The sequence below is a fragment of the Corythoichthys intestinalis genome, chromosome 6, assembly GCF_030265065.1.
Source record: "Corythoichthys intestinalis isolate RoL2023-P3 chromosome 6, ASM3026506v1, whole genome shotgun sequence".
Taxonomy (NCBI): domain Eukaryota; kingdom Metazoa; phylum Chordata; class Actinopteri; order Syngnathiformes; family Syngnathidae; genus Corythoichthys; species Corythoichthys intestinalis.
Window position 1 is genome coordinate 18,307,483 of NC_080400.1, and position 13,160 is coordinate 18,320,642.

Below are 13,160 nucleotides of genomic sequence, written 5' to 3' on the forward strand. Positions count from 1 at the left end.
GTTAAGATTATTGCTAGTTCTAGAGATGTCCCGATCGATCGATCGGGTCCGATCACGTCATTTTTAAAGTATCGGAATCGGCAAAAAAATATCGGCCATGCCTTTTTTTTAATATACATATATATATATATATATATATATATATTTTTAAATTAAATCGTTTTCTATTTGTATTTAATGTTACAGACATAATATGTTACACTTATTCAGAGTGTTTAGTTTAGGCTTAAGGAAGGGTTATCAAGTTTATCCCAATAATGACGGTAATTAATTTTTCAAATAAGTGTTTCACGGTAAAATACTTTACACAATTAATGCATGCGCTGCACGACTCACTCACGCATTGTCGCGCTCCATCTGTAATGGCACCATTTTGCCTATATAGAGAGCTAAAAGGCAGCGTAGAATGCATAGAATGAGTGATTTTTGCCACCGTTTGTAGCCTGCTTTTAAGTGGCTAAAGCTTTACAATCCCTCTCCCTGCGGGTAGATATAGCATGGGAAAGTAAGGTAGCAACTGATCTTGTTCGTAACACTCTATGTAATTTCCCATCACAGAGAAGATATATCAATTGGTAGCGCTATGCACAGTCATGGTTCCACTTCCCATCATGCATTTGGGCATGACTACAGTATCATTTACTGAAAGCTCAACAAATACACTAGGTGGCAATATTTAGTCACAATATACAAAGTCGGGATCGGGAGCAAAAAACACATGATCGGAACAACCCTAATTGCTACCCTTCTATTGGACCAACGTTGGTCACATGACCCACAGGGTCCCTCATTTTCTAAGCTTTTGTGATATTTAAAAGCAGAAAATTTAGATTGTTTTACCTGTTACTATAGAAAATGTGTGTAATAACAGTATTTTTCTTTGTAATGTGCATAGCTGTCGTCATTTAATGTGTGTCACCATTACTCAAACTCATGTTGTCTGGAATGAAGTCGCCCTTCGTGCCAGTTTGAAGTTATCGCTTCTCGGCCTTTTGGCTAAGATCAAGTGTAGTATCTGTTCTTATCAGTTTAATATCTGATACGTCCCCTATCCGGGGACCATATATTAAATTGATTTTTGGAACTGGGAAATGGAATAGGGGCTTGCTCCGTCCACTCCACGCATCGACCTGGTATTGCAGTACCTCCAGGTACGGTACACCCTCCTCTGATGGTGAAAAAAAAATGTTTTTGCTGAGTTTTGTATATAACTGCAACTTGTTAGTAACTTCTTCAGTATAATGTTTGCGTTCAATGCTCTCCCTACTCCTGGTCCAACATCATCAAATTTATCATTAATCATAATATTAAACAAAATTGGACTACAGACACTCCCTTGGGGAGTCCCATTGTCCACCTGGTACTTCTCAGAATAGTCTGCACCTACCCTCACTTCTATTTTTCTATTCAACATAAAACTCAATATCCAATTATACAATTATCCCTTTATTCCCAATTTTGTTAATTTAATAAGAAGCCCTCCATCCACAACATATCATACGCTTTTTCAATATCAACAATACTGCTATTACCATTTCCTTATTCACTCGGGCTCTACTAATCTCGGATTCCAGACATAGTATATATTCTCCATCATTCCTCTTCCTTTTTCGGAACCCACTTTGACACTGACTAAAACTTTTGTCCCACTCCAGAGTGTGATTCAACCTTTGTACTACCATTCTCTCCATAGTTTTTTCCCCAATTCAGAGGTCAGTGCTATAGGCCTGTAATTTTCCGGGTTTGTCAAATCCTTCCCTGGTATTAGTATTGGAATTATTACTGCCTCCTTCCACTGTGCTGGTATCTGACCCGTTTCCATTTTAGTCATGTTCTGCACAGCACAAAATTTTGTAGCAGTGTGATGAATTCCTTACTAAACAAACAAAAGGAAGTGAGGGGGATGGGGTTCCAGCTTTGAGTAGGTTATGCTCATTTGAAAAGCTGCTTGAGCTTTCAGTAGCGCATGCGCATATACAACCTATGAGCAACTCTCTGTCGAGCATTTGGAAGAGCAGCAATGCTTGATGGGACGTGTTTCCCCACATATCTTTAAACCTGATTTAAAGGTCAAGTCTGTTGATTTAATGATGAAAAGTAGGACATTAACCGGTTGACTTTGTTTGAAACATTACCTTTTGTTCACTAATATTTTTTACATTTATTAATGAGAAAACTAAATTCTAAGGTTGATGTGGAAAGCTGACAAGTGTTTATTTGCTTTTTCAGTACAACATTTCAACAACGATTTGTGTGGATAATTATTAGAAATCCCTCATTGAAGTATTTGCACCTATAAGAACCTTGAAATGCTAGCAAAGAGGTTAAGATTATTGCTACCTTCCTATTGGACCAAAGTAGGTCACATGACACACAGGGCCCTGCATTTTCCAAGCTTTTATTTGATTTAAAGGCAGGAAAATTAGATTTTTTTCCCGCTATCATAGAACATGAGTGTAGTAACAGGTTTTTCCACGTAAGGTGCGTAGCTGCTGTCATTTAATGTGTGTCGCCATTACTCAACATTCATATTGCCTGGAATGAAGTCGTCCTTTGTGCCAGTTTGATGTTATCGCTTCTCGGCCTTTTGGCTAAGATCAAGTGTAGTATCTGTTCTTATCAGTTTAATATCTGATACGTCCCCTATCCGGGGACCATATATTAAATTGATTTTTGGAACTGGGAGATGGAATAGGGGCTTGCTCCGTCCACTCCACGCATCGACCTGGTATTGCAGTACCTCCAGGAATGGTGCACCCCCTTCTGCTGGTGAAAAAAATATAATGTCACTCCTGGTAATCATTATTTATGTAACTGCAATGTGTTAAGCAGACTATATGTTTGGTTTTAAACACATATGTCAAGTTCTAAAAAAGCCAATTTCCCCCAAAAATTAAGAAAATCGTAGTACCACAATAAATGGGCTTCCACTTCATGATAATGTTAAATGAGTGTAGTCGTGTTCTGCACAGTACTAGACATTTACAACTGCAAGTTGTTAGGCAGTTTATGTTTGCGTTCCAAACTGATTGGACTTGTTAAAAAAAAGTTAGCTTCTCGACAAATTAAGTAAAACATCCATGAAAATTTAGCATGATAAATGCTTTTCCATACCCCAAAGTTTCATGAAAACTTTGTATGGTTATGTTCTGCCCAACAGACGTGTACAGTGACGTAAATAAGTATTTGAACACCCTGCGATTTTGCAAGTTCAACTTGGAAATGATGGGCAGTTTTGAAATTTTCATGGTGCGTGCTTGTCCACTGTGAGAGACGGTCTAAAATAAAATAAAATAAAAGAATCCAGAAATCATAGTGTATGATTTTTTAACCATTTATTTCTATTATGCTGCTACAAGTAAGTATATGAACACCTGAGAAAATCAATGTTAATATTTGGTACAGTAGCCTTTGATTACAATTACGGAGGTCAAATGTTTCCTGTAACTTTTCACCAGGTTTGCTAAGATGACAGCAGGGATTTTGCACCACAGCTACACACTAGGCATTTGCGGTATGTTATTCTGACGGTATGATAATCTTAAGCCAAAATTTCACTGTATCACGGTATTGCCGACACTCCGGCCAGAAGGCCAAACTCCGGGCGTTCACCTTAGTCTTAACCCTTTGTACCGACTCCATTTTGAAAGGTTTAAAGAAGGCTCACCGAAAACAAGTTGACAATTTATTCAGATAGACAGCGATCAAAACGGCAAGGCGAAAGAGAAACACTCTGGCGGAGAGTCAAGGTCACCCTATCACACGCCAACAAAAGGTTCCTGAGAAAACATTACAACGCTTAGTTAACATTCAGACTTTTGAAGGCTGCGGTGGAGTGGGCCAGGCAAAGGATGTTGTTTTAAGATAATTCTTCTGTTGCGGGTTTGGGCGGTCAAGTTCTCGCGTCACCTTTCGTCGCTGGGTCGTGGTTGCAAAGGCAACTGAGGTGGGAGGTTGGGCCTGCCTTGACGTCTGAGAGGCGCCGCGCTATCAAACTCGGTTCTCTTTGTTCTTGGGTGTTGGTTTGGTAGGCCGGGGTGTCTTCGCCCCACTGAAGAGATGACGGCGGCGTCTTTACCTTTGCTTATCAGGCAGGGCTGATATGGAATGTACTGATGACTCAGCGCTGGCCTCCTGCTTTGTGAGGAGTGTGGCTGTTTATTATAACTTAATATTATAATTCTTATAATATTAAACTATGGTTAAATGTCTTTTTTATTATATCGAGTGTGTTAGAATAATGCAAACAGTTAGACAGTGCCTACAAGAAAAGGTACTATCTCCTTCAGTTAAAAAAAATAAATAAATAATTGAACAGGATTTTTATTTTTCAAAACATATTAGCAAATTGGAACATAAGTATAATGTTAAGTTCACGCAAATAAAAGAACAAAAAATATTCTAAATAAAATTAAAATAGATGCAGTCCTTGGCCTAAACCCACAGCCACAGCTCAACATTACTCCCATTAGTACAAATATACCACTAATTATTTTCCATAAAAAGCATGTGTGTATGACTCGTATCATGTTTGCATTATACGCATACTCTTTCTCAACACAGGCAGTTGCCAGAGAGAAAAAAACATGTTGTACCACCACTAGACACACTAAACACACTGGAGTTAACTCTAGTAGCTGGTGGGAAACGTTTATGACAGTGTTTACTAACCTTTAATTTTGTATAAATGCAAAATCAGGAATTGCCTCCTCCGCAGCCACCCTCCGCAATTATGTTTTACATGTCGGTTGGCCCTCCTCCTTTAAGCCGCGGCCATCTAACTTTTCTGTAGCCGAAGTATTCCTATACCAGCGATCTCGTTTTCTTCGATGGGGGAAAAAGTTCAGGAATTTCGACTCCCCCAGTCATCGTGTTGTACAGCTGACACTGACACTGAGCAACAGCTGGGGGGGGGGTTGAGCTTTACAGCTGCAGGGGAGGGATTTCCCCCTGCATTTTTGGGACATAAAAATAGCTAATACCTTAGTGACGGTATAACCGAATTTTTTTGCGGTTTTGAAACCTTGACATTTTCATACAACTGTATACCTTGAAACCGGTAATCGGCATATGTCTACTCCACACGGATCTTCTCTAGATCAATCAGGTTTCTAGGCTGTCACTGAAAAAGAGTTTTAGCTTCACCCAACGATTTTCTAATTGGTTTAGCTCTGGAGACTGGCTAGGCCCCTCCAGAACCTTGATATACTTTTTATGAAGCCACTCCTTGGTTATTCTGGCTGTCCGCTTTGGGCCACTGTCATGTTGGAAGACCCAGTCACAACCCATTTTCAATGCTCTAACTGAGGGAAGGACGTTATTCCCCAAAATCTCACAATACATGGCCCTGATAATCCTCTCCTTAATACAGTGCAGTCGTGTATTCCCATATGCAGAAAAACACCCCCAAAGCATGATGCTACCACCCCCCAAGCTTCATAGTACAAATGGTGTTCTTGGGATAGGTACTCACCTTTCTTCATCCTTCAAACACAATGAGTGGAATAGAGACCAAAAAGTTCAATTTTGTTCTCATATGACCACCTGACTTTCTCCCATGATTCCTCTGGATCATCCAAATGGTTATTGGCAAACTTAAAACGGGCCTGGATGTCTTGTTTAAAGTGCCTGTGACACGAAAAAGCATGTTTATTTCATAATACACGCGGTATTTTATGCTCCTGAATGATATGGACCGCTTGGATGTGTGTGGAAGCGATCGCTATATTGATTTAGTTTTTTTAACCCTGCGCCAGGAAAATGAGTGACTTCCGGCTTCGGTCTTGCATTAAGGAGGAGGGCCCTGTGACGTGTACGGTAGAAGACGTCCTCTTCACGCTACAGTGTACTGTTGTGTATGAGGACGAAGGATTCAGCTGATTTTGCGGATTAATACGTTTATTTTTCGCATCACGCCAGCCAAACGGCTGCAGAAAAATCATTCTGTATGAGGGAGAGGCGTATGCGCCTTTTTGGAGTTTCAAAAGGTTCCCATTCACCGTGGATATTTACTGTGGGACCATTGGACTTACAAGGAAGTGAGTAAACATCTTGTTTTGTATTATGTCAAATACGAATACAGCGATTACAAAGTAAACACTACAAACTTCCTTTAAATGAAGGACTACTTACGTTTGATCATTGATAGGCATGTAAAAAGCTCTCCTAATGCATTAGCAGCAGCACGTTAGCTGCGTTAGCTCCAGCCACCCTCCTCCGGGGAACGAACTGTAAATTGCTCTCCGCCGGGCGGTTTGCCGATCCGCTAAGACATTCGACAACCGGGTCGTCATGTCAAATAATCCAAGATAGCTATGTGTGATTTTCCGCTTTGAAGACTTTGAAACATCACTCGGTTCGGGTTAGCATGTCGGCTAGCTGTCACGCCTTCTGGTTTGTTTACATTCTCCGAAGCCGGGGAAGGGAAATGACATATGTCCGATTTAGGTGTCATAAAATATCGTTCGGGAGGTGCAACAGTAAAGGTGAAGTCGACAGTTTTGACCATTATGGAGTAATTTTGCCATGTCCTAAATAAATGCATTTTTATTATTTCATATTCCATTCAGCACAAGACTGTTATTTGTCATGACCATGCCATTTATTTAGCAATTGGGGAAAATACTTGGATAAAAAGAGTATCCTGTAAAAATATTGAAGTAAAGAGACAGAAACAATGACATTTTGCCGCTCTCTTCGTTGCGTTTTCCTCGTTGTGAATAGTTCCCCCTCGATGGGCTGACTGGTCCTTCTCAAGCCATTTATATAGCTATTGGGGAAAAATACTTGGGTAAAAAGAATATCCTGTAAAAATATTGAAGTAAAGAGACAGAAACAATGACATTTTGCCGCTCTCTTCGTCGCGTTTTCCTCGTTGTGAATAGTTCCCCCTCAACGGGCTGACTGGTCCTTCTCAAGCCATTTATATAGCTATTGGGGAAAAATACTTGGGTAAAAAGAATATCCTGTAAAAATATTGGAGTAGAGAGACTGAAACAATGACATTTTGCGGCATTCTTCGTCGCGTTTTCCTCGTTCTGAATAATTTCCCCTCAATGGGCTGAATAGTAAAATCGATGAGCCCAGTCTACCGCTGACGTCATCCACCTGTTGGGGACGCTAAAGCCCTATAATGGTAGGCGTGGCTAACCGGCAGATTAAAAGACTAATTTCTTGTCATCTGTGCTTTGCTAAATTGTTGTATATAGTCGAATCGTCTCAAAATATGATTCTAATTCACATAATAATGACATCTTAGACTTTTTTTCCCGTGTCATATGCTCTTTAAGCACGGGAAACTTCCATGCCATGCATGAATTTAAACCATGACGTCTTAGTGTAATACCAACAATAATCTTGGAAATGGTGGTCCCAGCTGCTTTCAGGTCATTGACCAGCTCCTCCTGTACAGTTATTGGGTGGTTCCTCACCATTCTTACGACCATTGAGACCCTACGAGGTCAGTCATGCATGGAGCCCCAGTCCGAGGGAGATTGACAGTCATTTTTTTTCTTCCATTTTGTAATAATTGCTGCAACGGTGGATCTTATATCACCTTGACAATTGCTTGGCTTGGCAATTGCCCCGTAACCCTGTCCAGCCTTGTAGAGGTCTGCAATTCTGTGGCTGATGTTTTGGGCAGCACTTTGGTCTTGCCCATGTTAGGAATTTCAGTCTACTCAATTGTATGGGGTGGACAGGTGATTATATGCAGCTATCTTCCTCCAACAGGTCGAAAAGTCAGAATCAAGAAGTCCACTTCCACTCCACTTATTTAGGAGAATAAGTGGAAGTGGTCTTTTTAAAGGCCACTAAGAGGTCTTCGAGGCTCTAAATTCTAGCTAATAGACAGGTGTTCAAATACTTATTTGTAGCAGTATGATACAAATAGTTTAACAAATCGTACACTTGTGATTTTTGCTTTTTTTCTGGATATTGTCTCTCACAGTGGTCAAGCACATACAATGAAAATTTCTAACAAGCCCATCATTTCTAAGTCGGAGAACATGCACATTCAGAACGTATGAGAACAGTCTGTTGAACATTTGGAATCATGCAGTTGTACTCAGCAGACGCATTAAATCATTGTTATGACAAGAATCACTGTCACTATTGCTGCAACAGGATTGGCTGGTCAGGCTGACAGGAAACGCCCCAGTGGCTTGTAGTGCTTGAGACCATGTGCTAAAATGCCATCGAGGATAATCTTTTAGCCTGTTTCATCACATTTTCACCAGTACACTCTTGTTTCTCTTCAGATCGTATAAATCTTTCGCCTTTTACTAAAGATTTCCGTGGGGAGGAACAACAAGAGTTTTATTCAATTTTTTGATGCTCTGCGAGAGCGGAGCTTCTTTTCTATGTTAAAACAAAATGATTGCAAGTTTCTGGTAAATGCTAACAATGCATTTACTCAGTACAGGAAGTAACTATTATATGTGTTGTAAGTGGTTGGAAAACTTTTTAAAATGAATTTTAATTCAAAACATCTGATTTTGCTCGGGGAACCGCGACATGTCCTATTTTCTCAACTGACTGGAAAAATAATTGCCGATTAGTCAACTAGCAAGTAATCGTTTGTGGCTGCCCTACTGGGAAACCTACAATGCTTGGGTCAAATTTTTAATGCAGGCTTTGGTTGACATTTTCAAAGAACAGAGGTCAACTTTGTTTGAAACATTACCTTTTGTTTATTAATATGCATTACATTTATTAGAAAGATAATTTCTATGGTTGATGTGGAAATTTGACAAGTGTTTATTTGCTTTTCAGTGCAACATTTTAACAACAATGATTTGTGTGGAATTGGAAATCCCTCATTGAAGTATTTGCACCTCTAAGAACCTTGAAATGCTAGTAAATAGGTTAAGATTATTGCTAGTTCTAGAGATGTCCCGATCGATCGATCGGGTCCGATCACGTCATTTTTAAAGTATCGGAATCGGCAAAAAAATATCGGCCATGCCTTTTTTTTAATATATATATATATTTTTTTAATTAAATCGTTTTCTATTTGTATTTAATGTTACAGACATAATATGTTACACTTATTCAGAGTGTTTGGTTTAGGCTTAAGGAAGGGTTATCAAGTTTATCCCAATAATGACGGTAAAATATTTTACACAATTAATGGATGCGCTGCACGACTCACTCATGCATTGTCGCGCTCCATCTGTAATGGCGCCATTTGCCTATATAGAGAGCTATAAGACAGCGTAGATTGCATAGAATGAGTGATTTTTGCCACCCTTTGTAGCCTGCTTTTAAGTGGCTAAAGCTTTGCAATCCCTCTCCCTGCGATTAGATATAGCATGGGGAAATAAGATAGCAATTGATCTTGTTCGTAACACCCTATGTAATTTTCCATCACAGAGAAGATATATCAATTGGTAGCGCTACGCACAGTCATGGTTCCACTTCCCATCATGCATTTGGGCATGACTACAGTATCATTTACTGAAAGCTCAACAAATACACTAGATGGCAATATTTAGTCACAGTATACAAAGTCGGGATCGGGAGCAAAAAACACATGATCGGAACAACCCTAATTGCTACCCTTCTATTGGACCAACGTTGGTCACATGACCCACAGGGTCCCTCATTTTCTAAGCTTTTGTGATGTTCAAAAGCAGAAAATTTAGATTGTTTTACCTGTTACTATAGCAAATGTGTGTAATAACAGTATTTTTCTTTGTAATGTGCATAGCTGTCGTCATTTAATGTGTGTCACCATTACTCAAACTCATGTTGTCTGGAATGAAGTCGCCCTTCGTGCCAGTTTGAAGTTATCGCTTCTCGGCCTTTTGGCTAAAATCAAGTGCAGTATCTGTTCTTATCAGTTTAATATCTGATACGTCCCCTATCCGGGGACCATATATTAAATTGATTTTTGGAACTGGGAAATAGAACAGGGGCTTACTCCGTCCACTCCACGCATCGACCTGGTATTGCTGTACCTCCAGGTACGGTGCACCCTCCTCTGATGGTGAAAAAAAAAATTGTTTCTGCTGAGTTTTGTGTATAACTGTAACTTGTTAGTAACTTCTTCAGTATAATGTTTGCGTTCAATGCTCTCCCTACTCCTGGTCCAACATCATCAAATGTATCATTAATCATAATATTAAACAAAATTGGACGACAGACACTCCCTTGGGGAGTCCCATTGTCCACCTGGTACTTCTCAGAATAGTCTGCACCTACCCTCACTTCTATTTTTCTATTCAACATAAAACTCAATATCCAATTATACAATTATCCCTTTATTCCCAATTTTGTTAATTTAGTAAGAAGCCCTCCATCCACAACATATCATACGCTTTTTCAATGTCAAACAATACTGCTATTACCATTTCCTTATTCACTCGGGCTCTACTAATCTCGGATTCCAGACATAGTATATATTCTCCATCATTTCTCTTCCTTTTTCGGAACCCACTTTGACACTGACTAAAACTTTTGTCCCACTCCAGAGTGTGATTCAACCTTTGTACTACCATTCTCTCCATAGTTTTTTCCCCAATTCAGAGGTCAGTGCTATAGGCCTGTAATTTTCCGGGTTTGTCAAATCCTTCCCTGGTATTAGTATTGGAATTATTACTGCCTCCTTCCACTGTGCTGGTATCTGACCCGTTTCCCTTTTAGTCATGTTCTGCACAGCACAAAATTTTGTAGCAGTGTGATGAATTCCTTACTAAACAAACAAAAGGAAGTGAGGGGGATGGGGTTCCAGCTTTGAGTAGGTTATGCTCATTTGAAAAGCTGCTTGAGCTTTCAGTAGCGCATGCGCATATACAACCTATGAGCAACTCTCTGTCGAGCATTTGGAAGAGCAGCAATGCTTGATGGGATGTGTTTCCCCACATATCTTTAAACCTGATTTAAAGGTCAAGTCTGTTGATTTAATGATGAAAAGTAGGACATTAACCGGTTGACTTTGTTTGAAACATTACCTTTTGTTCACTAATATTTTTTACATTTATTAATGAGAAAACTAAATTCTAAGGTTGATGTGGAAAGCTGACAAGTGTTTATTTGCTTTTTCAGTACAACATTTCAACAACGATTTGTGTGGATAATTATTAGAAATCCCTCAATGAAGTATTTGCACCTATAAGAACCTTGAAATGCTAGCAAAGAGGTTAAGATTATTGCTACCTTCCTATTGGACCAAAGTAGGTCACATGACACACAGGGCCCCGCATTTTCCAAGCTTTTATTTGATTTAAAGGCAGGAAAATTAGATTTTTTTCCCGCTATCATAGAACATGAGTGTAGTAACAGGTTTTTCCACGTAAGGTGCGTAGCTGCTGTCATTTAATGTGTGTCGCCATTACTCAACATTCATATTGCCTGGAATGAAGTCGTCCTTTGTGCCAGTTTGATGTTATCGCTTCTCGGCCTTTTGGCTAAGATCAAGTGTAGTATCTGTTCTTATCAGTTTAATATCTGATACGTCCCCTATCCGGGGACCATATATTAAATTGATTTTTGGAACTGGGAGATGGAATAGGGGCTTGCTCCGTCCACTCCACGCATCGACCTGGTATTGCAGTACCTCCAGGAATGGTGCACCCCCCTTTACTGGTGAAAGAAACATTATTAATGCTGACTTTCATGTACAACTTCAATTTCTTAGTGGTCTGTGCAGTTTATATGTTAACGTTGTAAACTGTTTTGTCTGATTTAAAATAGTCACTTTTCCAACAAAAGAACATTGTCCCACGATATATACTTTTCCACCCGCCAAGGCTTCATGAAAATGTTTAATGAGTTAAGTCATGTTCTGCACAGCACATTTCGTAGCAGTGTGCTGCATTCCTGACCAAACGAACAAAAGGAAGTTGGGGGGATTGGGTTCCAGCTTTGAGTAGGTTATGCTCATTTGAAAAGCAGCTTGAGCTTTCAGTAGCGCATGCGCATATACAACCTATGAGCAACTCTCTGTCGAGCATTTGGAAGAGCAGCAATGCTTGATGGGATGTGTTTCCCCACATATCTTTAAACCTGATTTAAAGGTCAAGTCTGTTGATTTAATGATGAAAAGTAGGACATTAACCGGTTGACTTTGTTTGAAACATTACCTTTTGTTCACTAATATTTTTTACATTTATTAATGAGAAAACTAAATTCTAAGGTTGATGTGGAAAGCTGACAAGTGTTTATTTGCTTTTTCAGTACAACATTTCAACAACGATTTGTGTGGATAATTATTAGAAATCCCTCATTGAAGTATTTGCACCTATAAGAACCTTGAAATGCTAGCAAAGAGGTTAAGATTATTGCTACCTTCCTATTGGACCAAAGTAGGTCACATGACACACAGGGCCACGCATTTTCCAAGCTTTTATTTCATTTAAAGGCAGGAAAATTAGATTTCTATCATAGAACATGAGTGTAGTAACAGGTTTATCCACGTAAGGTGCGTAGCTGCTGTCATTTAATGTGTGTCGCCATTACTCAACATTCATATTGCCTGGAATGAAGTCGTCCTTTGTGCCAGTTTGATGCTATCGCTTCTCGGCCTTTTGGCTAAGATCAAGTGTAGTATCTGTTCTTATCAGTTTAATATCTGATACGTCCCCTATCCGGGGACCATATATTAAATTGATTTTTGGAACTGGGAGATGGAATAGGGGCTTGCTCCGTCCACTCCACGCATCGACCTGGTATTGCAGTACCTCCAGGAATGGTGCACCCCCCTTTGCTGGTGAAAGAAACATTATTAATGCTGACTTGTCATGTACAACTTCAATTTGTTAGTGGTCTGTGCAGTTTATATGTTAACGTTGTAAACTGTTTTGTCTTATTTAAAATAGTCACTTTTCCAACAAAAGAACATTGTCCCACGATATATACTTTTCCACCCGCCAAGGTTTCATGAAAATGTTTAATGAGTTAAGTCATGTTCTGCACAGCACATTTCGTAGCAGTGTGCTGCATTCCTGACCAAACGAACAAAAGGAAGTTGGGGGGATTGGGTTCCAGCTTTGAGTAGGTTATGCTCATTTGAAAAGCAGCTTGAGCTTTCAGTAGCGCATGCACGTATACAATGTATGAGCAACTCTCTGTTGAGCATTTGGAATGCTTGATGGAATTTTTTTCCCCACATATCTTAAACCTGATTTAAAGGTCAGTCTGTTGATGTAATGACGAAAAGT

At 39.6% G+C, this 13,160-nt stretch overlaps 6 non-coding genes across 6 annotated transcripts; all 6 read left to right on the forward strand.

Moving 5' to 3' along the window:
* Nucleotides 1-976: 976 nt before the first annotated feature.
* On the forward strand, nt 977-1,167 carry LOC130918163 (U2 spliceosomal RNA). The gene has a single exon (XR_009063616.1). It is a non-coding gene; the product is annotated as a U2 spliceosomal RNA (small nuclear RNA).
* A 1,404-nt stretch (nt 1,168-2,571) lies between these two features.
* On the forward strand, nt 2,572-2,762 carry LOC130918118 (U2 spliceosomal RNA). Its single transcript, XR_009063573.1, has one exon. It is a non-coding gene; the product is annotated as a U2 spliceosomal RNA (small nuclear RNA).
* Nucleotides 2,763-8,238: 5,476 nt separating this feature from the next.
* LOC130918187 (U5 spliceosomal RNA) lies at nt 8,239-8,352 on the forward strand. Its single transcript, XR_009063638.1, has one exon. It is a non-coding gene; the product is annotated as a U5 spliceosomal RNA (small nuclear RNA).
* Nucleotides 8,353-9,790: 1,438 nt separating this feature from the next.
* On the forward strand, nt 9,791-9,981 carry LOC130918178 (U2 spliceosomal RNA). Its single transcript, XR_009063631.1, has one exon. It is a non-coding gene; the product is annotated as a U2 spliceosomal RNA (small nuclear RNA).
* A 1,407-nt stretch (nt 9,982-11,388) lies between these two features.
* Nucleotides 11,389-11,579, forward strand: LOC130918119 (U2 spliceosomal RNA). The gene has a single exon (XR_009063574.1). It is a non-coding gene; the product is annotated as a U2 spliceosomal RNA (small nuclear RNA).
* A 932-nt stretch (nt 11,580-12,511) lies between these two features.
* Nucleotides 12,512-12,702, forward strand: LOC130918121 (U2 spliceosomal RNA). The gene has a single exon (XR_009063575.1). It is a non-coding gene; the product is annotated as a U2 spliceosomal RNA (small nuclear RNA).
* The last annotated feature ends 458 nt before the right edge of the window (nt 12,703-13,160 follow it).